The 26358-nt window shown below is 37.3% G+C and overlaps 1 protein-coding gene across 4 annotated transcripts in view; it reads right to left on the reverse strand.

Moving 5' to 3' along the window:
* The window catches only part of LOC129727607 (furin-like protease 1), a 460593-nt gene that overhangs the window by 236746 nt on the left and 197489 nt on the right, over nucleotides 1–26358 (reverse strand). The gene's annotated exons all lie outside the window — the stretch shown is intronic.

The following is a 26358-nucleotide window of genomic DNA, read 5'->3' on the forward strand; positions in this document are numbered from 1 at the left end:
GTTTATTCTGCGACCCTTTGACGCATTTCTAACCAAACAAAGGGCATCAAAATTCACAGGATCGGTTTTTAAAAAAACTTGTTTGAACTTCAAAGCAACTTTTTAGCACACATCGTAGTTGTAAAACCAATATGTAGGAGCTATAAAAGATGATTTAAACGACTATGAATTTTATCTATTTCATAAGCGTTATTAGCGTGAAGGGGAGGTAAATTCGTTATTTGAAAAATCTGTAAACACCTGACTTGATCACAATGCCAATTTTTAAACGTGGATCCTCATTTTATATGACATCAGTAGAGACAGGTAATTCGCGGCAAAAAAGTTGAAAATTCGCGGGTGGCAAAATAGAAAATATTCAAAGTTCGCGATAATTTTGCGGCGACTTTTTTCTTCAGAAATTACTAAATAAAGTGATTTCTCTATGAAATAAACAAGAAACAACAACTTTATTTAATATTAATGTAACCATTCGATTTATAATTTCTTTGCATTACGGACTAAAAGTACATTCTGTGTCCTATTTTGGTGTCGGCAGGTACGTATTGTTCAAGTTATACTGGCTCGCACTGCGTGTTATATCTACAGAGTTTCAAGGAATTCATAAATATTATTTTACAAGCGGAAAAATTTAGGAATACATCTGCGAAACAGAAAAAGTTCCGGAAAACGTCCGCGTCATGCAGGTCACCAATGTTGAAGGCGTTTTCGAGTATAAGGCGTGGTTTCGCGACATCACCCTGTCATTTCAGGAGCAGGCGAAAGTAGTGGATTTAAGTTGTCAATCTCTATTTAATTTTAAACCGCTTAACCGTGAATAAATCGATACGAAAAGGTACTAAAGTAGAGTATATGTTTCAGTTTTAAATTTTATCTATGTCATTGGGGTTGGCGAGCGAAGGGGTGAAGTAACAGCGAATTTGTTATTCGTTAATTCAGTAACCAGGGTTCTCAAAAACGAAGTTTATTTCTATGACATGTAATTCTTTGTATCTTACTAGCGCAGTAAAACGGGAGGGGGTGAGGTTATTAACATTATCATTCTTCATTTTTAAACCGTTGAATAGTTCATCTAGAAAATTTGTATCCAGGGCTTTAGCGTATCAGACAAGTCACTAAGATATTGGTGTCGCTTTACAGGGCGCGCCATAAATACGGCAACAAAAATGCAAAGTCGGTTTGAGGGTCGATTTGGGTTCAGAAAACGAATAACAATCAAAACTGGACTTTCATGCAGGACGGTGCCACGGCTTATACAAAGAAGACCGTTTAAGACTGGCGCAAGTCCAACTTTCGTTCCGTTGGTGTGGGCAAAGAGGGTGATTGGAAAATAAAAATTTTCAATTGCAATCGTCATGTAAATTTAATTGCAAAGATTTTTGAGCATGAAGTGTGTCATAATGTATATTGGTTTTCAAAGAACTTCCTTCGTTTTTGCAACAATCGATTGAGAAATTGGTTACGCATACATCAAGATGTGACAAAATTGTTATATTATGGCGTATCCTATTGAAAAATGTCGAAACATGCTTAGAACGCAGATTTTGACCAACCAAAGCTGAAAACAAGGCGAAAAAAAATCAGATTTCGGGGACTAGTCCGATATCTTTGAAACAGGAGAAGTTAGAGGACAAATGTCTTTAGCAAAGTTTTTGTGACAAAGTTATCTACAACTTTGCCGAAGACACCATTGTTCTAAAGTGTAAAACCAGGCATGTACAGTCCTTTTTAGCTGTCTTCTAAGGATGTGTTTGCTATTGCTATTTGTTCGTGATACCTATTCGCGTTGGTAGTCCGATAGTCACATTGAAAACGTATTGGCAACAGAGCATCACAAAAGGAAACGCAAAATGTACTCCGTGTGTCGATTCGGCATTATTTGGAGGATGTCTTCGGGATTACGAATGTAGAAAAGAGAAAAAACTGTTTTTTAAACAGACGTTCGTGTCCGCCCTACACAAATAGCGCGTTTCAGTAACAGCCCGAATCCACCGGAGACATTTTTCTTCTCTTTTTTTTTTGTCTATGATGGATGTAGGGTGACGGCTATTAAAAAAGGCTGTGGGAGAAGAAGCGTAAGGACTGTTCGGCAACTCACCGACAGCCTTCGTGCAAAGAAAAGCAAACTCAGCAATAGAGCGGCTTGGTTGGCAGTAGGGCGAAAAGGGTCAGGTCAAATTTCAAAAACCGACCATGTACTTTTTGTTTATTGGTCCAAAAAAATTACCCGTGCAAAATCTCAGCTCAATTGGGCATCGTATTGGGGTGCCTCAAAGCGCTCAAATATGTGATTTTTGACCCTTGAGAATCTACCAAGGAAAGGTCATGAAATTGGAAAAATCAAAAAAACTTTTTCTGTGTCAAATGACCTAAAAATGCATAAAACGAAATGCATAAAGCGAAATCTGCTGTTATCTCGAAAAAATTTTTTGGTCCAAAAACGAACTTCATGTTTGTATATTTTTCTGTATTTATTTTTTTAGTTTCTTTATTTTCTCACCGTTGAATGCATTTTTAAGTCAATTGGCATCGATTTTTTTTAATTTTTCCAATTTCACAGGGCCGGATTTAGACGGTGGGGGGCCCGGGGCAAATTTGTTTGTGGGGCCCTCTTTTCTTAAAACATTTAGAGGTAACGTTCTGGGAGGCGACGAGCAAAAAAAAAGGTCGCCCTAGGACTAGGGGGGCTCCTCGAATCGTGAGGCCCGGGGCATTTGCCCAGCCTCAAATCCGGGCCTGCAATTTCATGTACTTCTTAGAAGAAGGTCAAAACTTGATGCAACTATGAGACACCCCTAAACTATGCCAGATTAGGCTGAAATTTTGCACAGGTAATTTTTTTTTTCACCTCCGTGAGTGGGCTTGATGAAAATGAAAGCAAATACTGGGAGCGTTAAAGTTTGACAACTTTGTACTTTCTCCGCAAGTCCCTTGTTGCTTCATTCAAAGCCTTTAATACAGTTTTGTGTGAGAAGAGGAAGATGGGAAACTGAACAAGGGTATGCAAAGTTCCCCGATGAGTGGTAGCAGCCATCGCAGAAACATCACACTCTAAAGCCAAAGCGAAGCGTTGCATTTTTTTCAAGCATTTCATTTTTTTTTTTCAAAAAAATAAATACTTAATCACCAGAGATAAATGTAAAATTTTGTTTTTATTTTGCATATTTCTGGTGGTGGCCACTGGGAAAGGGGAAAGGTGTTTTTATGGGACAATCTTGAATGCACAGTCAATATAATATTTATTGTCGTTCTTTGAGGCTTTTTATACACTTTTTATTTTCAAAATGAATGAAAATGAAAAAAAAAACAACCTTCGTAGTTTCCCTAGTTGCATAATGATTTCATAAGGAGATATCCGGGCATTTGAATCTGTCAAATTGAGTCATAGGTCCGGTAGCCTTGCGTGTGCTTTTTTGCCGTGTTACATCATCAAACAGAATGATTTCGGATCACGTTATGATTTTCACGGTGGATATAATGAACTCGTCGGCATTTCCTTCAACATCCCAGTGATTTCTCTTTGAAGTGCAGAGACGTTCTTGGCTTTCAATGAATCAAGTATCACGTCAATATACAGTCATACCTGGATATAAGACACCTTTTTTTTTCGTTACATTATATCGAGTTAAGTTATATCGAAGCACGAAAAAAAATTTTTTTCCATTGATGCTAAATTCTTAATGGTTACTTAAAGCTTTACCAAGAGCTTGACAACCGTACATTTCGTAGTTGCTCCTCCGTGATGGATCTGAGCTAGTTAGGTTGCACAGGGAATCACGTATATGGCTATTTGGGATACGTTTACCATTTTCAATGTAAAACAATTCAGTAGCTTCCGCTTTGTATAGATCCATTACGGCGCCGGCCATGCTCTTACGATCGTTAGGGTAAGAAAAAATATTGTAAGGAAGGAGTTGTAGCAGTCGTTGTTGTCGGAGACCGAGTTTACCTCTGCATCTCCACGACTGCGACGGAGAGGAAGGGTTGCGTCACCGTGGTGAGTGATCGAAATCGAACAATGTTGCGCGCAATGTTAACTCATTACGGAGGCAAACGAAGTACCTTCAATGTCAAACACCGCGAAAATATACAAGCGGCGCGCTTCTATGTCCAATTTCGAATGTTCAATTCTTAATGGTTACTCAAAGGTGCGCAATAACTTATTTCCCTTCACCTAGCAGTTTGTACAAACCTGTCTTATTTCGTTGTTAAGACAATTTTCGGAAATATCACATAACCAGGCACAAAATATTAGAAGAAAAATGTAAATTTTACCCCATTTTTAATTGTATTTGGAGAGTAAATGAAAAAAGTTCACGATTCTGATTTTTGTCGGATTTTTATACAGTTCAATCGAAATTGTACGATGCGCTTGCAAAATGTCTCTTGTTTTGATGCCATTTTGAGCAGAACTGAGCAAGCATAAACAAAACAAAACAATGCGAGCATAAGGAGGAGAGAGAAAGCTTACAAACACGTGCTCACATTTCTCTCTGAACGTATTTGTTGTTGAATGGGAGAACATAAAATAAGGGTAGAAAGATGGTATCCAATTTTGCCGTACTTTTTATGGCACCTTTCATATCAAGGTTTTGTCAGTTACTTGGAAAGAAGGCGGAGCGCAGCAGAATAGGAAACTCAAGGAAAGTAAAACATTTTGAAAAGTTGCACCGGCCGCGGTCAAAAATGAACACTGAGAAAGAAAACGAGGTTTCGATTATAAGCTTATTCGCATGACTTTTACCGCTATCAGCAACTTTTTGTAAAAGAAAAAGTTCAACTACCTACTTCAATCATATAATTTCGGGGCTCTAAAAGGTGTCAGTTGCCGATGACTCTTGTTCTCTGATATACGGGAGAAACCCGGCACGAAATGACCGGTACTATTTTACCTTTTCTTTCTCTCCACGACCAGCACCAACCGTATGAGATGCGGTTTGGAATGAAAAAAAAAACAAAAACAAAAATGGTGGATTGCTTGAATGGTACCTTTCATAAATTTCCGGCTGTACTTGGGAAGTGAGGTAGTGATTGGTTGCTCGGTATGATTTGAAAAATCCATGTTATTTACCAATTTGTCAATAGTGTCATAATCAATTGGTTGTTTTTGATACCACAACTCAACCGTAAAGAAAATTCTGATCGATTGATGCCAAAACCTCGATAATCTGATGAAAAATGACTAAAAACATAAGCGCTTAAACCCTGACAACATTTTGCATGGTTGAATTTCTTGATTTTCAAATTTAGGCACCTAACTTCCAGATGGACGTAGTCCTACGTCGAAAAAATCCAAAATTTTAGTTGTCACTCGTTACGATCTTTCGTGTGCTTCACAAGTGGCGATTTCCAAACATCATTATTCACATTGATTTGAAATTTGTTGAATTTTTGCTGAAAGTATCTGATGAATTATTCTGCCCATGTAAAGAATATTGATATTTTCTATCATTATTACCAGTTGAGCGCAATGCTTATTTAATTTTTTGTTTTCTTCATCTATCATTAATTTGACACGGCACAATTTTTTTTTACATTTATTAATCAACTTAAACTACCGTTTCCAATTTAAAGCAAATTTTTTTTGAACATACAAAGTTTTTTTTTGAGATTCTAAGTGTGAGCATTATAATGAATTTCAAAATTTTCATATTTCTTTTCTAAAATTGTTCACGTTTTATTTTTGTTTTGTTCATTTTTCCGGGATTTTTGTTAAATGAAGTGGATTAATAAAATTTTAAAATGTTGACTTTTCTATATTTTTTTATAATTTTCTGCCACTCTTCTCGATTTTCGTGCATAGTTATTAGTCTCCTTTCCAGAGCATATTTTCCATTTTATGATATTTGTTAAATTTTTTTAACTCGCACAGCAAACTAAGAATTTTGATAAGGATATTTCAACAAAGTAAAATGTCTCTTGCCAATACTTTGTTAAGCATCACCAAACACATAAAAATAATTTTTTCTGGAGTCTTGACAAATTGTAATACTTAACAAAACTAACATTTTGTTAACTAATTTTTTACCTGCAAGTGCTGTTATAAATTCAAAAATACTGAGCAAGTACTACCGCATATATGATTTAAAAAACTTCCGCTTAGTTAATTCCCAACTCGCTTATCAAAAGTGCTACTAACTTTTGCTGCTTTATGAACCGGCCAAAAACCGACTCCGCGCGCACGGCTATGAACTTTTCACCCCCATTCTAAGAAAACTTACGCGGTGCCGTTGCATGTTCTAGTTTACAATTTTGGTTTTACGGCACACGGCAACTTCAGCTGCATTACACCCGCCGAGTCCGGTCACGTCCGGAGATTTTCATTAAAAGCACTAGGCGAGCGTACTGTTTAGCATCATAATTGCATTAAATCAAGTTACTGGTGACCTACTCTTTCCGGATTAATGTTCGACGAACGCTGCTGGTGTGCATTGAATGCTGAGAATGCTCGGCACCGGACAAGACCGGGCAATACCGGGGCTAGTAATCCGACGGTGGATGCACGCGAAGATAAGTAATGTCATGATGTTTATAGCTGCGAAGAATTAGCATTCTATCGCTAATTTGCCTGTGGTTCCGCTTGAAGAACTGCAGCCCGACCGGAGCACGAGCAGGGAGATTATTTATGAGTGGATTATTCACGGCTGCTGTATGTGATGAAAAATAGAAGATTAGAGCGAGTGAGCTATGGAACTGAGCTGAAGGCTGTGAAGCGAGTGTTTAGAATGATGAACATAATCGAATGTTGTCAATCATTGCATTTGTTTACTGATTTCTTCTACAGTAGAAATCAAACATTTTCGAGCTTAACGTATACACAGTTCAATGACACTCTTCGCATCCAATTGCGCGCATTCACTCGCAGAGATCGCTGGTTTAATTGCGTACTGCACAGTGGCAGGGCATCACACGAAGGCGTCGTTTTATTAGCGCTTCGATTGCTTAGCATCGACCGCGGACCATTTGTTCCAATTGGGGTTAATTTACGGTGAATGCATACAGAACGAGGAAAAGCGCAAGCGCGCATTCGTTTCCGCGACAGTGGAAACCTCGATCGGTGCCGGGATGGATCGTAAAATTTTGCCTCTTCTCCTTCTCCCTTTGGATTGTGGGACACAAGTGACATGGGATTAATAGATATATTTATTGGTGGGATTAACTATCGCGAGCGGTTGCCCGAAATGGATCATCGGTGAAACGACCGGCGGAGTCATTAAACTTAATTGTATATGGTTTCCTTTCTGGTACAATTACGGCTGAGTTTACTATGTAATTTGGAATGCGCACCAAATATGACTGGAAATGTGGTTCACTTGCAGAAGAACATCGCTGATTGGATTATCGATGTTGCTATTAAAATATATAGCAGGTAACAGCAATATTGCTCTCAGAATCTTTTGTTGTCTCAATCCGAACTACAAGGTGCACAGGAAGCCGCTTCAGATAGAATAAAATATGAAAATCTTCCTGCATTCATAATTTTAGCAACGACATCCGATTATGCTTACGATTTTTTTCTATCGTAAACGACCTTTCGTTCGCTGACAGGAAGATTTTACAATCAAAAATTGGGTCGCGGCATCACGCTACAGCGAAGTTTCGCTCAAGTATCAACTGAGTTTGGAGAGGTAATGTAAAATGCCCGCTAGAGTTCCTCAAGGAAGCGAGTTGAGATCGAAAGTTTTGTTCTTCTATTTTCTAGAAATCTGAATATTTGTTTTTTTAGAATTATATTAATGATATTTTTCATTCGTTTTCCAGATTTTGATATTTAGATAAATGAAAGCAGACTTCACTTTTCTGTTCTGATACTAAACAGATGGACGATTATTAATAACTCGTATGTATAAAATACATTTAACAAGCTCATTGCCTCCATTAACCGTGCGAAGGCTGGCACGGAGCTTTTCAGTCAAATCCTTTTCACCTCGAAACGGTGGCGATTTACACGAACGGTACGTGCTCTGTTCGGGATTCGCTCTACAAGGACGAACCTCGCGGGCCCTGTTTTGTTTGAAGCTGCTACTTCTCTATTCGCTTGGCGGCGTGATCGGCAAACCAAACAAAACAAGTCCAGTCACGTACACTAGTTTTCATTCATCGTCCTGTCCTAGCGTCATCACGTTCGAAGAGTGCGCCGTTAACAATTCAAGACCCCTCTCTCTGGTTAGTAGAGCAACTGTTATTGATTCAGAATCATTCTCCTGCTTATTTATGGTCCATGTCAGTGAACAAACTGCTTGCCGTTCGAAAATCATTGTCACGTGCCACACAGTTTTGCCATCAGTTCCGTTCATATGTGTAGCCGAATTTCGAGTTTTTAAAGATTTTTCAATGATAGAAAAATACGTGGGCATCAATATTTCATCGAGAAGAGAATTGATTATACTTTGTTTTGACGTTTTTACAATGGACTTTGATAATTTTTCTCTGCTTTAAATACTAATCGTGCAGCTCTCTATTGAATTATGTATGATAAAATTGTTTGCCTGGACTATGAGGAGTTTTATTATTTTTCAAATTTACTTTATAGCGAAAATTACTTTGGTAATTCAGTTTGAACGGTTCTGTGATGCATTGCAGGTAAAATCTATCATCCAACGGAAAATTCTTCGTACCATTAACTGTGTACAACATCTGAGCTGCCAACAAGGAGCCAAAAAGGTGCTTCACGGGACGGCTGCTACATGAGAGAGTGCGTTTCGAAACTCGATGAGAAACCGAAAAACAAACTAGCTTTTCCGCCCAACTAGGGTGTGATGAACTATTAAAAAACGAAACGAGTGACGATGTTATGCAAAATTCCTGCCTTTGATCTCCCACCCGTTTTGGGTTTCATACCTTCATCGTTGAAGGTGCAAAACGGGTCCCTTTTTGCCGGCATCGTTGACTGACTGGGTACATTACAGGACGTTTTGTTCGGTTCACGTTGTTGTGTGCGATGATGATGGTAAGCAACACCATTTGCCGGGTTCGTTTTTCGAAGGAAAGAAAAGTACCAAAAACCGGGTTTACAACCATAATCACCCGACCGGAACCTGCTGGTCCCTTGGTTCTGTCACCACGCCATCACCGTTGCCGTTCGCGAATGGTGTTAACTAGCGAAAGTGGCAAGAAAAGTCGACAATTTTCTGCTCCTTGTCCCGAACCGAAACCTAGCTAGGAGAAGGTGAGATGATGGGTGATGTGTAGATTTGTTTCGCAAATTTCGTACCTTGTTATTCTGCGTTAACTACAGTTACAGACTCTTCACTGATATAAACTGCACTGAACAAGTAATTAATTTCGAACAGAAGCTATTTAACGTTGCATTTTAGGTGGATTTAAATTTGCACGCACCATAATTCGTCCCCTTAATGTTAGAACTAGATAACTCAAAATTTGTCGATTTCGAGTTAAGTATGCCATCATATTTATCGCGTCGATCTCTATAACATATCCAAAACTCGTTGAAAAAACGATTACAAGAAAAAAAAGTTATTCATCTAATAAAAAACTAGATATCTCAACGAAAAACAAGCGAATTTTGTGATAAAACTAAATAACTCGGTTTTTGTTGATTTTTTCGTTGCTATAACGGGCCTGAAACGATAAAGATGCGTTTCATAAAATCTGAACCTTTAATAATTGCATTTGAATCGTCAACACCAGAATAGGTCAAATTTTCAAACTCGTTTTTCTCGAAACGTCAATTTTCGAGTTATCTAGTTCTAGCATTAAGGGGACGAATTGATGTTGTGTGAAAACGTTTAGATACCATTTAGGTTTTTGCTGCCCCGCCGTTAACCTCAATCACCACGGCATTTTGTGATGCAGTGACAATTTACGGACTGAGTGTGATAATTATAGGATTAGTCTATCTACGGAATGAAGTTGTCAAAACAGGGAAACAAATGCGAAGTACTGGGAACGTGTGCTGTTTTTGTTTGCTTTGTGTATGACTCGTTTGTGGATCAATTTATCCACTAATAAATGTCCATGGATTTATATTTAACCACACCACATATTAAATTTTGAAATCAAACAAAAGGTGAGACCAACAAATGAATATTTAAATTACTGATATGTGTAAGCACCATGGAGCTACGGTTCGATTGTATGAAAGTCATTTTTGCAACATGATATTATCTACCATGATATATTCTCATGTGTGATAGGATTTTGTCTTTTTTTTAACTTTATTGCATGAATAGAAAAAAGTTTTTTAGTAATCTAAACTTCGTTTCAGTATTTTCCTCTCATGTGCAGGGCTGGAATTTACCTCAGAGCAGACAGAACCACACAAATTTGTACAAAACATTTGCCATCAAACCGTGCATGCCACTCCCGATATTTCGTTTGTGTTCTCTTCTCCCCATTCGCTCTTTTGTATTTCTTTCTAATTTCCAGTGCTGCTCAATGGGTTTTGTTTCAAAACTAAAAATGTTTTCTTCCCGGAGATAACCGCGATAGGTCTCGTACATGAACAGTAGGGTGGCAATAGAAATCGACTTTTCGAAATTCGTTTAGAAGTAGGGCACAATAGTTTCGTCTTTGAAAAAAAGTTCCCATACTAAACTTCAGCTTAATCTGACTTCGGGAACACGAAAGCATTATTTTGTGGCCAATGAAAAAAATGCACAGGTAGTTCAAAAATTTCTGAATATCAAAAAATTCTGATGCCAAATGTCTTAAAAATGCATGAAACATCGAGATCTGGTGTTATCCAAAAACAAAAAAATGAAAAAATCGATCGATTAAAGTTTCACTTTTCGACTGAACGAACTTCTAAATGCGATGAAAGACATTTTTTTCCATACAAGTCATTATCACCCTGATGAACGGTATCAGTAGTGAATGCATGTTACGATTGTATATGAATACCGGGACAGAAACATGTCTGGACGTGCGTAATATGTCCTAAGAAACACGTCCACGCCATTGAGAATCGTGTCCTTTCATGGTTCCTTTTCTCTGCTATTTTTTCTACCCGCAACGCAACGCAAACTGCTCAAACTGAAGCTCTTTGTTCTCACGCAATGTGTCACAAAAAGCAGCACAAAGTGTTGTTCCGTTCTCCCTCTCTCGAAATATTTCTCACTTGGTGATATCTTTCATAGTCATTTCGTTTTCGCTCTTTCTCTTTGTGCCTGTTGGTTGTCAAAATGTGTAGGTACCGTTCTCGTTGTGCCTTGACGAAAAATTTACACACTGAGCGCAAAGAGTGTGCGAATGACAGCCCTGCTCATGTGATAATAAAAAAACATATTTTGTTTACTCTGTATCGTACTGCCAGTACCCGCATAACTGTCCCATACTGATTTTGGTCACTTTTGAGTTATCATCGGGAATCGACTTAATTGTTATCATATTTTCTAGGAAAAAATTAAAATTGATACTTTTGTATGGAAAAACATGGAAAAGATACCAAGTTGTTTTTGTCCCATATTGAAAGTACCCGCATTACAGTCCCACTGCATAGTGGTACAAACTACAAACATATAATTTTACTCCAGATAACTGTATATCGGATTATTTTAGGCATATAGAAGCATGTCATTTAATTACCTAGACTAATGTTGTTTTTCTGTAGTACAATCTACGTTGCCAATAATACTGCCGGTTGCTGGTTGAATTTATATGTGATGGGACAAAATATGCGAGTACTTTTGAAATGTACCCGCATATTTCGTCCCATTTAGTCTTTTTTTCAAGTTAGATAACGTAAAACCAACTCCATCTATGGTTTTTTGTTCTCAACGATAAACTCGTGATGCCATGAAACTGTTATGGTCATTGGTTCTGAATGTAATTGCTGGAAATCCGAAAATTCGAGGATAATATTAAATCGCCGTTTTCTCAACATGTTGTTCTTCATTATGGGACAGTTATCCGGGTACAGGCAGCGTAGGGTGAAGATGAAAATCGACTTTTCAATTCCATTTAAAAGTAGGACTCAAAAGTTTCTTTTTCTAAAAAAAAAGTTTCCATACAAAATTTCAGCTCTATCGAACTTCGGAAACATGTGCCTGAAAGCCTCAAAAAATTTTCACGCAGTAATTTGGACCCTTGGGGTGAAATGGACTGGTACTTTATCTCAAAAAGTATGACTTTTTTGGGTTCCATGTACTACTTTATCCTTTCCTTGAACTACTAAGTCCTACCTAACATAAAAATTTTATGGTTTGCTGTGATAGGTGCACCGCAGTGCCAATGTAAACAAAGGAAACATCAAATGTTGATTTTGCTGTAAGTTTTACACTCGTGTATTTAAGGTTTTATGAGAACTTCGTCAATGTTTTCAGTCTTATTAGTGCAGCCGTGTTTGTCTAGTAATAAACTACATTTTGATAAAAGATTACGATAACATAGTGGAAGAAATTGCGTTTTATGTAAGGCGCGCTGTTTGGGGTAAAATGGACAGTTTTTATGGGGTGAAGTTTGATGTAAATTCATTACAAAAACGGACGAACAGACGGCGGTGTGCCAATTTTGATGTGCTGAATTCATTTCTGATGTCAGAAAATATTAAAATGATCCTAAATTGAGCTCAGAATCGTCGAAAAGTGCTTCTAAAGGCCAGAAAAGGCCAAAATAGAAATGACCTCAAATTGAGCTTAGAATCACCGAAATGTGCTTCCAAAGGCCAGTAAAGGCCAAAAAAGAAAATGATCCAAAATTGAGCTCAGAATCGTCGAAAAGTGCTTTTAAAGGCCAGAAAAGGCCAAAATAGAAAAGGTGCCAAATTGAGCTCAGAATCGCCGAAATGTGCTTCTAAAGGCCAGAAAAGGCCAAAATAGAATATGATCCCAAATTGAGCTCAAAGTCGCTGAAAACCCTTCCAAAGGCCAGAAAAGGCCAAAATAGAAAATGATCCCAAAGAGAGCTCAGAATCGTCGAAAAGTGCTACTAAAGGCCAGAGAAGACCAAAATAGAAAATGATCCCAAATTTAGCTCAAAATCTTCGAAAAGTGCTTCTAAAGGCCATAAAAAGCCAAAATAGAAATGATCCTAAATTAAGCTCAGAATCGTCGAAAAGTGCTTCTAAAGGCCAGGAAAGGCCAAATTAGAAAATGATCCCAAATTGAGCTCAGAATCGCTGAAATGTGTTTCTAAAGGCCAGAAAAGGCCAAAATTGAAAAGGTCCCAAATTGAGCTCAGAATCGCCGAAATGTGCTTCTAAAGGCCATAAAAGGCCACAATAGAAAATGATCCCAAATTGAGCTTAGAATCACCGAAACGTGCTTCTAAAGGCCAGAAAAGGCCAGAATGGGAAATGATCCCAAATTGAGCTCAGAATCTTCGAAAAGTGCTTCTGAAAGCCAGAAAAGGCCAAAATTGTAAATGATCCCAAATTGAGCTCAGTATAGCTAAAAATTCCTTCTTAAGGCCGAAACAGAAATTGATCCCAAATTCAGCTCAGAATAGCCGAAAAGTGCTTCTAAAGGCCTGAAAAGGTCGAAATAAAAAATGATCCCAAATTTAGCTCAAAGTCGCTGAAAACCCTTCTAAAGGCCAGAAAAGGCCAAAACAGAAATGATCCCAAATTGCGCTCAGAATCGCCTAAATGTACTTCTAAAGGCCAGAAAAGACCACAAGAGAAAATGATCCCAAATTGAGCTCAGAATCTTCGAAAAGTGCTTCTAAAGGCCAGGAAAAGCCAAAACAAAAATGATCCCAAATTGAGCTCAGAATCGCCGAAATGTGCTTCTAAAGGCCAGAAAAGGCCAAAACAAAAACGATCCCAAATTGAGCTCAAAGTCGCTGAAAACCCTTCCAAAGGCCAGAAAAGGCCAAAATAGAAGATGATCCCAAATAGAGCTCAGAATCGTCGAAAAGTGCTACTAAAGGCCAGAGAAGACCAAAATAGCAAATGATCCCAAATTGAGCTCAGAATCGCTGAAATGTGCTTTTAAAGGCCAGAAAAGGCCAAAATAGAAAAGGTCCTAAATTGAGCTCAGAATCGCCGAAATGTGCTTCTAAAGGTCAGAAAAGGCCAAAATAGAAAATGATCCCAAATTGAGCTCAGAATCGTCGAAAAGTGCTTCTGAAGGCCAGAAAAGGCCAAAATTGTAAATGATCCCAAATTGAGCTCAGAATAGCTAAAAATCCCTTCTAAAGGCCGAAAAAGGTCAAAACAGATATGATCCCAAATTGAGCTCAGAATCGCCTAAATGTGCTTCTAAAGGCCAGAAAAGGCCAAAATAGGAAATGATCCTAAATTGAGCTAAGAATCTTCGAAATGTGCTTCCAAAGGCCATAAAAAGCCAAAATAGAGATGATCCCAAATTAAGCTCAGAGTCGTCGAAAAGTGCTTCTAAAGGCCAGAAAAGGTCGAAATAGAAAATGATCCCAAATTAAGCTCAGAATCGCTGGAAAAGATCTCCCAGATGGTCTCGAGGTACGATGCTGGCCTAACAAGCCAGTTGTCATAGGTTCGAGTCTCGGCTCGGGAGAGACTGTTAGTGTCAGTAAGATCGTAGCGCTAGCCCCGCAATTGCCCTGTACACTAAACAACCGGCTGCGAAGTCTGTGTATGATAAAAAACAGAGGGCCAAGTTCCGAATCGAAATGTACCACCAAGGCTTTGTTTTGCTTTGCTTATCGCTGAAAACCCCTTCTAAAGGCCAGAAAAAGAGAAAATAGAAAATGATCCCAAATTAAGCTTAGAACCGCCGAAAAGTGCTTCTGAAGGCCAGAAAAGGACAAAATAGAAAATAATCCCAAATTGAGCTCAGAATCGCTGAAAACTCCTTCTAAAGGTCAGAAAAGGTCAAAATAGAAAATGATCCCAAATTGAGCTCAGAAACTTTCTGCCACAAGCCTTTCGAGAAACAACGAACGTTGTAAAACGTAATGCGTTGAAATGATTTTTTCTTCTAGTTGTTAAAAGCCGTTTCAAAAATTCTCAACTCTAGAAAAAATCAAGCTATATTTACAAGAAATTTTTGATTTAAAATTCTTTTAAAACCACTAGTTTTGATATGGTAATGCAAAATAATTTATTCATGTTATTTATGTTTCCAAAGGATGAAAATGTCTCTTCCATTCATGGGTACGAATTTCAATTCCTGCAAAATCTTTAACCAACGGTAAATATACGGTATGGTCATTTGTTTGCATCCGTTTGCATCTGTTTACGATAACGAAAAAGCAGAATGCTCATTGCCCGTTTCGAGTTCAATCTCGTCTAATCATTAGAGATGTTTCCCAAAACACCGACGAAATGAACTCTATATGAAACATTCCTTTATTTCGTCTGTTGAAATTTTGTTTGTCTTGCTAAACTGTATACCGAACGTACAACCAGTCGAAAAGCTTTGCACACAGTGGGCTCGATATCGGTTTAAATCCAATTTTTATCGACAATTGTTTATACAAAGTCGCCTGTTGGGCTACATGAAAAGCGGAACAAGTAAATTTCCGATTATTGTTCAGAGGTGAAAACCAGCCCACCGCGTAGCGGCGTTTCAGGCCACTTTCTAAACTGCAGCAAAGAGACATCGATTCGATATCCTGCCAACCTGTCATCTCGCCATACGAAAATCTCGGGTCCATTCAAATATTTTATTGCTTCCCAATAAGCCTCGAAGCTATTGTCCTGCACAACCACCCACTCTGAACCCCTCCATCTTTTAAATACACCGTAAAGTCCGGTATCAGAACAGAACCCGACAATTCCGTCTGTGGCGCGTATATTGTGCGACAGTACTCTGCCATCATGAACTAATCCAACTCACAATAGATAAGTGTGTTCCTATTTTCAATCGAAACGCCCACTAGTAGCAAAGGGTAGACGCAAGGGGTCCAATACTTCAGTGTGAGAACGGTTTCATTTTGCCACTCGGCTGTCAGCAAATCGAACTTACCCGACACAGCACATCTCTCCTGAATGGAATCGAAACGAATCGAAAGGGATTTGCAAAATGTCGTCATTTGGATTCCGTTTAACAACTTATTGTCCTTACCTGTGCCCGGATGCGAGCGAAAGAGAGAAAGAGACCGGTTTATGGTGGTAGTACGATTCAACAATGTCGAAAGAAAAATTGCGGTTCAAAGAAATGAACCCTGCGGATCCATAATCTGTTTATTGGACTAGCTTCCGGTTTATGACCAACCACCGTTCTTTGAGTACCGTTTCTTTGCTGCTGCTTTCGATAAGGGCCCCACACACATCAATCGAAATCGAACGTTCTGAGAATTGACTTTAAACAAAAGAAACGCTCTTACAAAATATCGGACGCCTCCATTGAAACGCATTTCAGCCGTAGCTTGGACTTTGCGTTAAAGGTTCATATTGGGATTTAAATCATTCATCGGAAATCGATTCAGTTTTTCTATAAACACTATGCAGCATGTTTTTGGACCTCTCTTTTTGTACCTTTAAAAACCACAAACGATTTTGCTATGATTAGGTTATGACAGAAAAAAACATTTCAACGCTATCAGATCGAAAAGTGTTAGATTTGATGTTCGATCCGCCCGTGCTGACGGCGGTGACAATGAATGATAGAGTACCGCCTACAATACAACACAACACTAGAGAGTAAAAAAACTGTCACTTTAGAGTATGCAGTGAGGATAAGCGTTTTTACCTCGCAGCTCAACAACAACACGCTTGTTGTGTGTGCACTGAGATCAAAGTCCTGCGCATTGGAAAACACTACTAGAGCGTGTGCTTCGCTCGAGAGCAATTTGTATTATCGTCCTCCGGATCCGGTGGATACGGGGGACAATATTTGCGCTGTTGATTTTTGTTGCTGAATGCATGACAATCTCGTCTCGTATCTAGCGCCGAGCAAAACAAAAAAAAGAGAGCGCTATATTGAATTTTTGCCGCGGGATTGTTTCTTTGTGAAGGAAGCGGGGACACCTAATAGTCATTGGTATGTGCTCTACTGTTGACAGGGTTTTCGTTTGAAAATGATGTTAATAATAACGGAAGCTGCGAGCCATTAAACTACAGCTTTATATTAGGGATTATGTTACTCGCATCAAAGGCATTCTTTCATAGTAATACGGATTCAGTGAGTTTAAAGAAATACGCCAAGTGAGTTTCAGTCAGTTTATACTTCAATAAACGGGAATATGACTAATATTAACCATCAGAAAAGTTTTCCGTGGTTTAATTATATTCAAATACTGCTCGAGAGGAAATATGAATATAGAAAAGCAAATAATGTTCATGCAAATTCACCAGGCTAACAATGGTAAAATTTTCATTTTATAAGAAAAATTGCTTATCGGAAATGGTTATTCCGATTTGTATATTCACTACTAAATTCGTTGGAAAAGTCCTATGATCTAGACCAATTCACCCAGCATTAATGAAGGTACTAATCAGGGTACAGATTAATCCCAAAGAGCGATGTTTCATTCACAGCGTTACAAAATATTGGACGCCTCCATTAAATCACTCAAGGCTGGATCAATTAAAACATTTGCGTTTGAGCTGGGTCAAAACCTAGAACTCAGTCAAAAATTATGCATAAAATTGAATTTCAAATTTGTGAATGCTTCTTGTGCACAGCATCACCTTAAGCTAGCAGCTTCATTTTTATACTAGTGGTTCTTTATTCGAGGTTCTAGAAGAAATTTTACATTCAATACTGCAGCTGGGTAGGCCTAAATCTCTGGATCTCAGGTTTCTGAACGTTAGATGTTTAATATCGGTTGCCATTAGACATTAGATTTCAAGACCTAAACTCTACATTCGAACCTTCATGTTTCGGAGTCATTTTTTAATTTGTAGTTTCCGTTTTCTAGCATTGAGATTCGGAATTCTGATTGTTGAATTGCTTTTTGAGTCTAGATTCTGAATTTATAGGATGTCTTCAAGGACTCACGATTCTGGTTCGTTGTTCTAAATTCTAAACAGTAAGATAAAAATTCTTGGCTTTTGGCTATTGGGTTCATAGCCAAAAGTGAATGTAGCCAGTTAGAACAACTACAGATTTTTGAATATCAAAACAGTATAGCACCAAAACTATCAATGTCACCACCACAAAACTGCACCAAACACACAGTTATAAGCTTTAAAAAGCCATAGAACGAGGAACCTTATCATTCTTTCCCTGATGAAGATACCAACCGGTGTTGAAACGTTGGACAGAATCAAATAATTTGTTCCAAATTAAAAGACCGCTTAGCCAAAATCCCCCGATATCAACATAACGGTCGATTCCCAAATCATATTTATGTTTTATGATAGGAAACGAATTTAAGACTCTAAATCAAAACATATGAAAATGAAGTTCTGTCTGTTTGTCTGTCTGATTTATATAGACTTGGGAACTACTGAACCAATCGATGTGAAAATTTGTACGAGAGAGTTTTTGGGGCCGAGAAAAGTTCTTATGGTGGTTTGAGACAACTTCCTTTTCAAGAAGGGGAGGGGGGGGCTTCCATAAAATTGAAATATCCATTTATGCACAACTCGAGAACTAATCAAGCAAATGAAACCAAATTTGGCATGCGAAGGTTTTAAGGAGCAAGAAATATTTTTGTGGAAGTTTTGCACCCTCTTCTGGAAGGGAGGCGTTCCATACAAATGATCCACAAATCTACCTAACTCAAGAACTAATCAAGCGAAAAAAAACCAAATTTGGCATTAGGAGATTTTTGAGAGCAAGAAATAGCAGCAACTTCTGGAAGGGAGGACTCTCATACTGATGAAACCCCAATTTCTGGATAACTCGAGAACTAATTAAGCAAATGAAACCAAAGAGAGATAGTCAAGTGAGTTAAAACCAAATTTGGCATTTGGAGGTTTTAAGGAGCGAGAAACATTATTGTGGTAGTTTGACACCCCTCCCTCTTTTAGAAGGTTGGGTTCTATACAGACGAAACACAAATTTCTGCACAACTCAAGAATTAATCAAGCAAATGAAACCAAAATTGGCATGTGGAAAGTTTTTGAGGACAAGAAATGTTTCTATGATGTTTCGACACCCCTCCTTACTCTGGGAGGTGGTATGGGGGCTCCCATTGAAAATGATCGAATATCACCCCGTATCACCCCATAAACGAAATAATGCATAGAAGTAAAGAATTGACCCTGGACACCATTTTGAAGCCTAAAACGGTGATTTCCTGTTTCTGAAAACAGCCAAAACTGACTGAATACTTCCTAACATAGGCTGGACTTGATAAAATACACTAAGGTCGCTTTCAACGCGGTTTTTACGCGGCTATTTTTACGCGGATTACGGGATTTACGCGGTACTTCACGCGGACTCCGGAATTCACGCAATATTTTTTTCTTATGCGGATTCTAGAATATCATTACTCAGATACCGTAATTTAGACGGTTTTTTACACAGATTCCGGAATTTACGCGTTTTTTTACGCGGATTCCGGGATTACGTGGTTTCTTTTTACGCGGCACGTATCCCCGCGTTAAAAGCGAGTTTAGTGTATAGTCTCTATTTTTTACTAAATATAATCAAATACTTATATGTAATCGAATCAGAAAAATATTCTTTTGTTCATCTTGCGTAAATGTTTTTTTTTAAATCAATAAGACTTTTTTTGACTCACCCACCGGAAAACAGATTTTTCACAAAAAAACACTATTATGCATACTGTAGTTATTTTTTATGCAGATGCAGTCGAACGAAAAAAAAATTTTGGTTGGTGTATAAGAGCTGTTTACTTTTAACTCTAAACCTCAACCTATTTTTTAAATTTTTTAATTTTTTTTTTATTTTTTTTTTAATTTTATTTTTTTTCCTATTTTTTTTGTTAATTTTCAATTTTCTTGTGATTGTTTTTTATTTTACTTTTTTTTACATTAATTTTATTTATTTTTAATTTCACTCTTTTACATACATTTTTTCTTTTACTTTACTTATACAGTCATACCTCGATATAAGGAAAGTTTATTTTTATTTTCGTTACGTTATGTCGAAGCATTTTTTTTTTAATTTATGCAACAATGGTAATGGTTACTCGAAGATGCGCGAAAACCTATTTCCCATAACCTACAAAATTTTTAACCCTTTTTTATGTCCATTGAGAAAAATTTTCAACAAGCAAAAAAATTTTTTTTTAATTGATACAAGACTGTGAATGGTTACTCGAAGGTGCGTGAAAACCTATTTCGCATCACCTATCAGTATTCTCAAACCTTTCTTATGCCCGTTTAAGACAATTTTCAACAAGCAAAAAATATTTTTTAATTGATACAAGACTGTGGATGGTTACTCAAAGATGCGTGAAAATCTATTTCTCATCACTTATTTGTATTTTTAAACCACCCCTTGCCCATTTAGAGATATTTTCAACAAGCAAAAAAAATTATTTTAATTGATGCAAGACTGTTAATGGATACTCAAGAATACGTGAAAACCAATTTTCCATCACCTATCAATATTTTTAAACCTTTCTTATGCTTATTAAGGACAATTTTCGCCTTGGTTTCATTGGTTTCAAAACTTACTACAAACATTTTTTGAAGCAATTTATACCCCGAAAAAAGTTGCTGTATCATTCATTTTCAATTTCAATACATCTTAAAAAGTTACGTAATATCGAAGTAAAAGTTACGTTAAAACGAGTTACGTTATAGCGAGGTATGACTGTATTTTGTCAATTATTTTTAAATTAATTTGAATGTTCAAATTCTTTTTTTTTAATTAATTTTTATTTTATGAATCAATTGGGGAACGTTCATTAATTTCTTAGAGAAATTACCTGTTTTAGACACCCTCTTTTTTGTATAGATCCTCGAATCCTCGCATGTATTACAACGTTTTGTCAGATAGACCCCCTCCCTCCCTTTCATCTTTTAAAGCGTTATGTAATTAATGGACGTTCCCTTACGAAATTTCACTAATAGATTAGTCATTTTCGAAATAGAAAAAAAAAATCTACTATATATAATCGAGTCTAAGATTATATATCATCGAATCCGGATTTTCGGTATTTCCGGAGGCCAGAAATTGATTCCATATAATATTTAAAAAAAAATCAAGATGACGACTTCTTGTTTCTGGAAAATAGCAGGATGTTCAAAATTATTTGAAAAAAAAAGTGGACGGAGCGAAGCTTGCCGGGTTAGCTAAGGCTGATTTTCAAATTCTAGAGTCCTGTAGTTATTGATTTTGGACTGCAGTTTTTGCAATCGTTAATGTGAATTCTGGACTTTTCATGTTTTGGATACTGGATTCAAGATTCTGCTTCTTAGAGGAAACTTACAATTCTGGATTAATATCCTGGTTTTGATCCAGATTTTTCAAATTTCTATTTCAGGATTTGTAGCTTCTCAGTAATTGCACTTGTAGTAAAAAAGATTGTTTTACTATCTAGATGAATTACTCTCCGATCTAACGAAGAGTAAATTGAGATCTTTGATTCATAACCGCCGTGATAATTTTGATTATGATCGGTCGCCGAGATAATTTCCGAATTTTGAATTCAATTTATTAAGTGACGGAATCTGAATTGATTTCATATTAAAAGGTTTTTGGATTCTAGATTCTTTATTTTGTACTTACATTTAATATTACTATCAGAGGATTTCGGACCAATTTGACTGAGGGACTGGCAGCACCCTCTCAGAATTCAATGAAACTTCGTGGGTGTGTAGACCTAACTACCCTAAACAACCGGTGGTATTAAATATAATCGGTCATCTCAGATTTGTTTCGAAATCAGTTTAGATAGACAATTTTGTTGCCTTCTTCTAAGCAACCCAAAATGGGCACTCTTGAGGAAAAAAAAATTGCTAACAAAAACTTTTTCAAGCGAATCCATGCATGGTCGTTTAGGAGCAGTTCCATTGTCAAGTTATCAGGCTGTGACTTTGGAACATTTCAACTCTGTTAAATTAGAGATTGTGAGCTTTAGAATAGTTAGGTTATCCTGGATTCTGGATTAATACTTCTTTAATCCTCAGTATGATGTATCATGGTGATGTGATAAAGTTAAAATTCCTGTTTTTTATCTCTAGATCTCTGGAGACACTAGAACGAAGATCCTGCATCTTTATGTTTACGTAGACAACTCAGACCAGAACTGCTCAAAAAGATGTCACTGCTTAGCCATCCCCACTAGCTCGTAGTCGGCCGCGAGAGATAAAAAATGTGCCTCCTTCTTTTTCCTGCTAATCTAGAATTAACAAAAATTGTACTTGGCCCAGTTAAGTATAAATTGTATCGTGCCGTGTCAAATAAACTATTTTGAAACTAAATCTCTAGATCTCTGAGTCTTACATTCCTAATTCAACCTTTTGAGGTCGTTTACTGATTGGCAATGACCGGTTACTGAATTCTGGATTTATGATTTTCAGATATGTTTTTATGTCTGGTTTCTGGATCCTTTGCTCTATGATCTATATTGTAAAATATGGATGGCGGTTTCTGGAGCACATTTTGATTAGTGGTTTCTAGGTTTTGATTTTAAATTAAATGTAATACAGGTCGGACTCGATTATCCGGAACATAAAAAAAAATTTCATTCCGGATAATCGAGTTTTCCGGATAATCGAATCACAGAAAAAATATTCAAATTTACTATTAACGAACATAAAATAAATATTTCCTTTTTTATTTTACTTGTGTGATGCAGTGGCATAACCAGAAATTATTTCTGAGGCGAAAAGGGTAAAATCTTAAGAAGCAAAAAAAATAAATTTGACATTGATTATTTTCATTTAATTCGAACATGTCCCAAACATGTCGAAAGTGACACAAATATGCCAGAGGGTATGGTAAAGGTAAAATTTCTGAATAAAAATTAAAAACGAACACCAAAAAAATGAAATTCCGGATAATCGAGTCTTAAATTCCGGATAATCGAGTCTCCAGATAATCGAGTCCGACTTGTATTCTTCATTGCATATTTTATGGATTCTGTAACAATAATATAGTTTTTGGTGTTTATTAGATACTGAGCTCGAAGTTTTGGGTTCTGTGCATAAGATTTTCGATGACGAAATCAGAACAACTAAGAGAAGAATCAGTGGTGTAGCCTTTGTGTGTGAGGGGGGGGGGGGTGAACCTTAAACCCCTTTTCGGATTCTTTGATCTTATATTTGTTAATTAATGGGCTATGAATTACTGTTTATTAGGGTGCCAATATGATGTATACACCCAACGCAAACGGGGAACATTTTATTACTTAAGGGCAATTTTTTATTACTTATTGTGTCTTATGACTGCGCATTATACACAAATAGTAATAACCGAAAAGTAACAAAAATTATGACGGGCACACGCTTGTATGTGTTACTGCAGGAGAACATACACCAAGCACCGCAGTGCATGTGTTAGCAAGACTTCACTCGCTGCATTTGTATTGGTGCAACAATCAGATTCATTTTTGTCCCCTTCATCCACACATAATGAGACTCTCAACCGTCAACCTCAAATGTCTAATTAGAAACACTTTCGTTTCGTCCCCCAGTGTTTACATGAAATGAAAATATGTTATACTGTCTGACCAGAGTTGCCGAAGTTGCGAATATTGTTCTGGATGGGCACGAGTTTTGTATTTTCAAACAGGTGCAAATGAGTTTCCATGAACCAATGAGTATGTGTTTTGGATAGCTTGCAAGAAAGCGAATGTTTTTGTTTTTCTCTAACGCAGTTTACAGATCGTGATGTCATTTAAAAACGCATTTCAAGTCTTTGAAATCATCAACGTTTGCATACTCTATGACGGGGAAAATGCTGCTTGGCAGCTCTTGTCATATTCTTTCTCTACTTCGTATGCATACAACGAGCGAACTAATACACGCTCACTGGATGAATTGGAGATTGAAGAAACTTGTAACATGTGCAACATATGCGACGGTGTGTGATTTTTTTTTTACTTGAGATGAAAAGGGAGCAGATTTTGACAGAAAAAATCTCGCATGTGGTTGAAACGACCATTATTAGATAGTCGTACTCCCGTAACACGTGCTAAATATATGACAGTATGAGATGTTACTTGACTGGGGAAGAATTTCATTGCCTTTTAAGTAATAGGTTTGTTACCTAAAAAGCAATTTTGCGCTATTGCTTCTAAGGTAATAACGAAAAGTTTTGTAGGAAAAATTTTACCTTTCAAAGTTTGTTCAGCGGTATAGCTCAAAGTTTAGCGTTCTCGAAACAAGTGTTTGTCGACCGATAAAAAATAAATAGATAGTAGTTCCTAAAATTGTTGAAACCAAATGTCTTAGAATTTCATGAAACTTCGAGATCTGGTAATGTTCCAAAAACAACATTTTCAAAAAAAAAAATTTTTTTTGGGAGGGTCTTGTAACCTTTCTTACCCCTAGAGTCGAATGAAACAAAAATTAGGGACAACACCAGATCTCGATGATTTATGCATTTCTAAACATTTGGTTTAAAAAATTTTCGATATCGAAATTTTTCAAGCTTTTTTCCCTCGGTTGAAAAAGTAAAACTTTGACTGTTTGGAGACATGACTTCCGTAAGTCCGATTGCAAACGCTAAGGTAATTTTGTAGACCTTATTCAGTGACTTTTGATACATAAGTCCACGGACTTGCGAAAATAATGAATTAGTAACGATTGCCCGGAATGCTAAATTAGTTTCATTGAACAAATTCTACTTAATCAAACCGGAGGGAAACAATTCCCATTCCGATTTTTTTTTCACTATCAATTTATGGTTTTGTTCCTGTCACCTAGTTACCAAAATATGAAAATATTACCAATACTCTTCTGTTTGTTGCCTACCCATTTCGGTGCCATTTGGACGCCGTTATTTCTAGCACGGGAAACAAATAGTCAAGTATCAGCACTTTATTCCGACGAAAGAATATCGGAAAAATATACTATTACAGACTGCGCAACAGAATATTGCAGCGCAAGTCTGTCTGTCGATGAGAATGTGTGACCATACCTGGTTCCACCAGAGAGGCTACTTGGCACGATTCAGCTGGAATTTTGCATGTGGACTTTTAGAACTTACTGCTAAACAAAAATTCGAAAAGTCGATTTTCATTGGCACTCTAGTGTTTATTTCATACGATAATCAACAATTCCGTTGTTCTCGAATTGACCGAACTACGTAACGGTTTATTCAAAAAGAACGTGCGTTGCACGGTATGCGGTATCGCCAAAGATAGCAGGAAAACACTTCATCTTTTATGTTGTTCTCTCACTACTACAATGCAACCCGTCTTGAAATAAAGTAACGTGGGCGCACCGAACCACTGTTTTTCTGATCCAGTTTTGCTACATGATAGTAATTGATTTAGGTTACTCTCTCATAACTTGCCTCCCGTTTCAATATTCTCAAAATTCAAGTTTTTTTGTGTCAAGAGAAGAAAATCCAGTTGTCCTAAAAAGATTACAGCTTTTCGAGCGTTTCTGTGAGTTCTAGTGCCTGTGTGTTGTAGTGACCACCAAAATTCACAGGAGTGGTTGAAAGCTGTAATCTTTTATTTTTTAGTTAGAGCTCCAGGGCAAAATCTGTGTTATCTACACAACTTGCTGAAAAATGAATTGTTTATCGCAGTTATTACAATTTTCCTAGGTTGGTGGTTTGGGATTAACTGTTATTGAAATTTTGCTTATATTCATTCTTGATCAAAAAAGAGTTCACATAGAATTTCAATTTAAATTAGATGTAAAACTTCAGCTCAATTATCTTTTTCAGTAATTGGGATCGGATTTAAAAATTCCATTCTAGACAAAACCCCTTAACAGGATGCGATTGTTAGGATTTACAAAATTGCACAAGCTTATCGTCGTTAAACGTAACCATAATGCACAGCAGCACAGTATGCAATAGTCGACAACGGACATCTCCGCTTGTTGTTCGATGTCCAGCGCAAAATTGCACACACAGTGATCCGTTTACATTGGCATGCATTGTTGCGCTCCTGTAAAAGACCTGGTCGAAAATCAATGATCCGGAAAACGACAACTGTTGTAAATTTAAAATAAGCATACAAAAACTATTCCACATTTGCTTTTGCAACATATGTTGACCACGGGTTTACTAAACCGTAGCACTGTGCCACCAACAATCGCATACTGCGTCGTGTAATACCCTCAGGATAGACAGCTATTGTCGGGGTTCTCTCGACCTGTTCCTGTCTGTCCCCCTTTGGATGATAACAAATGAATAGGGTCGAAACATTACTGCCGTAACATTGGATGTTTGATGAGTTTTGTTTCGCGTTTTATTGCAAACTCAGCACGCGTGATGCGGTGCCGTTCCGGGCGCCCCCGGGATAGACTAGTAATAGTTTGAAAAGGACTGATCAGCTTTTTATGCGATAATTTGTTTGTTAAGCTGCACGCTAGCAAACATGGACTTTATGCATACATTTTTGTTACTGTGGTGGGTGGTGCGTGCAAGTATGTTTTTAGCACGTAGGTGTTTCGGATTACATTTTACTCTGGTAAAGTCCATGTTA

The sequence above is a fragment of the Wyeomyia smithii genome, chromosome 3 (genome assembly GCF_029784165.1).
Source record: "Wyeomyia smithii strain HCP4-BCI-WySm-NY-G18 chromosome 3, ASM2978416v1, whole genome shotgun sequence".
Taxonomy (NCBI): Eukaryota; Metazoa; Arthropoda; class Insecta; order Diptera; family Culicidae; genus Wyeomyia; species Wyeomyia smithii.